The sequence below is a fragment of the Lacerta agilis genome, chromosome 8 (genome assembly GCF_009819535.1).
Source record: "Lacerta agilis isolate rLacAgi1 chromosome 8, rLacAgi1.pri, whole genome shotgun sequence".
In the NCBI taxonomy this organism is placed as follows: domain Eukaryota; kingdom Metazoa; phylum Chordata; class Lepidosauria; order Squamata; family Lacertidae; genus Lacerta; species Lacerta agilis.
Window position 1 is genome coordinate 63,691,085 of NC_046319.1, and position 5,066 is coordinate 63,696,150.

Here is a 5,066-nt window from a genome sequence, read left to right on the forward strand (position 1 = left end):
GCCCGCGGCTCCGCCCGCTGCTCGCCTCGACGCTCTAGCCCCCGTCCCTCTACCACAACAACCCCCACTCTCTATGGTCCGCGCGCGCACACACACGCATGCGCGCACTCGCGCGCTCGGCGAGGGTTAGGTGTCACGCGGTAAAGGGAGCGCGCGGTGAGATACCGCGCTGGGGGGTTGGAGGGGGGAAGATGCGGGGGCAGAGAAAAGCATGATGGGTAAATGTGTTGAACCGCTCTGGGAAAGGGGTGGGGCGATGGAGGAGGAGGAGGAGTTGTCACTAGCGCCCCCTTCCGAAAAGGTGCTGTAAGTTTTATAATACGTATAAAAATGAAGCCAAGGAAGATGGGGGAGGCTGTTAATTTATTGAAAGAGGGCCTATGCCTTTAACAACCTTGGCGGTTTTTTATTTTATTTTTCATGAAACACACACACACAGAGCCATGGGTGTAGCCAGGGGGGGCAGTAAAAAAATAGAAATAATTAGCTGACCAATCAGGTCAGTTCTGCCACCCCCTAACAAAAATCCTGGCAGATGCAGGTGTCATCATGCACAGCAGGTTGCAACTGGAGCCTAGGCTTTTCTCTGGAGTCATGGAATTGTAAAGTTGGAAAGGATGCTCCAAGGCTCATCTAGTTCAGCCCCCTCTGCACAGTCCCTGCTCAGGAGAATAGTGAAGCCTGCAGCAGAAATAATAAATGAAAAAAGCCTGGCAAATAAAAACGCACACAACTTTAAGTCATGGGGGTGTTAGCAGGTTGGTCTTCCTGGTGATAAGGCTCCTGCTTCCATCTGGGATTCTAATGTTTCCTTTTACACTGCGTTACCTGCTGCCTTATGGAACTGGCTTTTTGGACCGGCCCTGTCACACTAAATCTTTAACAGGAAATAGCTGTATGCAGAAAATTGGGATGCCACCCCAAATTCCCTCACGGGAAATTACAATGCAAACTCCTGTGATTTTACAGGTCAATGGGTGTTGCAAACAATTTTTTCTTTTCCTGAAGCAAATAACATGGATATGAACACTGAGCTTCTGTTAGTTTTCCACATAAACCTTGGAAATTATCAGATAATGAAACTTTGGGGAAACAGAATAAAGCACAGTCTGAATGCAGCCCTAAACAAATGTTATAAGAATTTTAAGGTCACACACACACACCCCGATATATTTATCGGTAGATGTTCATAAATCTACAAAGCAAACATATACAAATACGTAAACCACATGTCCTGAAACCATTTTCTTTCTCCCAAAATGACCTCAAATATTTCTCTGCAAGGTTGAAGGAAATGGGAAATCTCCCCATTGTCTCTTTGACAAATCCCGTCTTAAGGGCACTTTTAAGATATGAATAGGATGTGAGCCTGTGGCCTGTGGCCTGGATTTAGGAACTGAGTACCGGTAGTTATCATAACGGGACGCGGGTGGTGCTGTGGGTTAAACCACAGAGCCTAGGGCTTGCTGTTCAGAAGGTCGGTGGTTCGAATCCCTGTGATGGGCTGAGCTCCCGTTGCTTGGTCCCTGCTCCTGCCAACCTAGCAGTTCAAAAGCACGTCCAAGTGCAAGTAGATAAATAGGTACCACTCCGGCGGGAAGGTAAACGGCGTTTCCATGCGCTGCTCTGGTTTGCCAGAAGCTGCTTAGTCATGCTGGCCACATGACCCAGAAGCTGTACGCCGGCTCCCTCGGCCAGTAAAGCGAGATGAGCGCCGCAACCCCAGAGTCGTCCGCGACTGGACCTAATGGTCAGGGGTCCCTTTACCTCGTTATCATAATAAAAGAGTGGCCAGGTTGCACTGGTAATCCAATCAGGTAACCTGACAGGAAGAAACAACACACCCAGATTTCCGCCCCTTCTATGATGTATTAAGGGGGTGGTCTTGGGCTACACCGCTTCTGTGATGTATGTATGATGTTTCTGGGGGTGGTCTTGGACTCCAGGGTGGGCAATTAAAAATGTCTATATAAGAGCTTGAGCGCATGGCTTGGGGTCCCTCCCCCCCTGTTGTGGGGGGGGAAGCACCCTGTTGCAACAGCTTTAATAAAGATTAGGCTTACTAGCTGCTTTGCTTCTCAATATTCTCTGGTTGGGCTCTGTTATTTTCTCCTGCTGCTAGAGAACCTACAAAAGGACTCAATATGGGCTCTTGGGTACCCCATAAGGGAAAAGGAGCAGATTTTTTTTTCTCATAACATGGACAAACCACTCCTTACAAACAAACAAAAGAAGTCCAGTGAGGAATAATTCATGTTTTATAGGCCCTGTTTTAAAAGTTGCATTGGTTGCCAGTTCATTTCCGGCCCAATTCAAGGTGCTCCCATTAGTGTTTAAAGCCTGAAACCAGTGGCTCCCAAACTCCCCCCCGCCATGGACCACTTGGAAATTGCTAAGGGTCTTGGCAGACCACTTAATGATTTTTCTGCATGTTGTAGCAGTTGTAATGAGCTGGGCTAGATGATGTATGGTTTTTAATTGTACTTTTATTGCTTTTTTATTTCTTATATTGTATGTATCTTACTGAGTTTACAGTTTGAATTCCACAGAATTCATATTGCAGCCACAATAAAGTACAATACAGTGGTACCTCTGGTTACGAACTTAATTCGTTCTGGAGGTCTGTTCTTAACCTGAAACTGCTCTTAAAGACCTGAAGCACCACTTTAGTACTATTTCTGGGTTAGCACTGTCTGTAACCTGAAGCGTCTGTAAAGTATGAGCAGGGGTCCCCAAACTAAGGCCCTCAGGCCGGATACGGCCCGCGTGAGCCAATTATCCGGCCCCCGACGACCCCCGCTGCCCGCCCTTACTGGCGCAGCTCAGCTGCCCATCTCTGTGTCAGCGCAGCACTGGAAATAGCTTGTATGCATGCGCAAGCGTAATTTCCAGCGCACTTCTGGCACGGTGCAGCACTGGAAATAGCTTTTGTGCATGTGCAAAGCGTCATTTCTGGTGCACTTCTGGGTCTGCAGAGGCCCGTGCGCACCCACACACGCTATTTCTGGTGCCATGCCGCACCAGAAGTCCACCGGAAATGATGCTTTGCACATGCGCAAAAGCTATTTCCGGCGCTCCACCGTGCCAGAAGTGCGCCGGAAATTACGCTTGCGCACAAGCTATTTTCAGTGCTGCGCCGACCCGGAAAAAGCATGCACTCCCCCGTCCGCCGCGTGATCGGCGCCAGAGGAACCGGCCCAAGGCCAAGTAAGTTTGGGGACCCCTGAGTATGAGAAATAAAAGCATTAAAAATCAATATGAATATTTAATGGGGACGTGCCACAGACCACCTGAATGAACCCTGAGGACCACTACTGCTCCGTGGACCAGACTGGGAGCCCCTGTACTCAAGGACTTAGGCCCCAAATATCTGAAATACCCTCCCCATCCCTGCAGACCTTCTCAGGTGTTAAAACTGGCACAAGTTCAGGAAACTTGCTCAGAGGTTCAGGAAGATGCTGGGGCGTGGACATTTTCTGTAGCAACTCCTAGGTTGTGAAATCCCCTCCCCACAGAGGTGTGCCTAGTACCTTAATTATATAGTTTCCCATTGTATGCTGAAGACACACCTCTTTTTACCCTGGCTTTCATACCCAAGGTATTTTTTCATGGCCCACCCTATTCCTGTGACTGTAGTTTGTCCTAAACTGCTTTTCCTACTCAGTTTTAAACTGTGGTAACCCTCCCTGAGACCTTGTGGTGAAGGTCAGGATAAGAAATCAAATTATTAATTATAGTCACCCTCATCATCATGTTCTGCAGCCACAGAATATTGAATGTTAGTTTACATTACCCCAGGATGGCCATTTAGAAGGAAATAAATAAATAAATGATGATAATAAATGCATTGAAAAATTTGAAGGTTCTCAAACCAGAATCACTAGAGATAATAATCTGACTGTGGTTGTCTACAAAAAATCTAATGGTGGCAACTTTGGGAGCCCCAGCATTGCCCTTCACAGTAGTTTCCTCCCAACCTCCCAATCCTTGCTCAGCAATAAACACAAGCTTGCCTTGTACAAAATGGCCATCACTCAACACAGCCTCCCACACCAGATCGTTGTGAGGATGAATGAGATAAGAACTGTGTTTTCTCTTTCTCAGAACAGTTCTGAGAAATCGCAAGGAAATAGATGTAACAGTTGATCAAGACCCTATTGCTCTTCATTTTGCAGGCATGAAACTCATAGGTCCATTTCTAAAGGAACTTCTCACATGATGCAGAGGCAATCCTGAGCATAGCTGTCTACCTTCCCCCTTTTTGCGGGAAATTCCCCTATCAGTACTGATAGGGGAATTTCCCGCAAAAAAGGGGAAGGTTGACAGCTATGATTCCTGAGTGTGCTTGCAAGTGCATGCTCCACAAGGAGGTGCAAGTATTCACAGTGCCCTGGTAAGCACACCTATACGATAATACGTTTGCATTTCAACATTTTTTAAGGTGCATACTTTAAACCTCTTGTTTGAAGTGACCCCTATGACAGGATTGGCAAGACCTGAGGCATGCAGAATCTACTTTGTTATCAGAACTCTAAGATGAACAACTGGAGCCAGGACACAAACACAAAGATACACACTATGAATTAAAGAATTCAGAACCCAGAACTCTTGAATCCCCAAACTGAAGTGAGATCACAGTACTCTTGACACACACACAAAATCCACTCCCAATTCATTTCAGCAGTACATTTTAGGGGAGTAATGCTCTTGTTGTCATTGTTAATTGGGATTCAGAAATCCAGTAGATCCAACTGTGCCCTCCTACACCCTTGGAGACGCCCACATGCCCAGTGGACCTGTGAATCAGCAATTCTATGCACTGATGGGGGGGGAAAGTCAGGCACCTCCAGAAAAGGGGTTATAAATCGTATGTGTCTATTTAGCACTGGACAGCCATTCACACTTGAGTGCAAAAGCAAATATCCATAGATTACTGAGATCAGCAGTGGATAGCTGACCCAAGTTGCGCTTGTGCAGCAGGAACCACAGAAAGTTGTCATGGTGCATGTCTAAGAGGTGGAGCTGCAAATCAGCATGAATATCATCCCTACCTGCCGTGAGCTTAT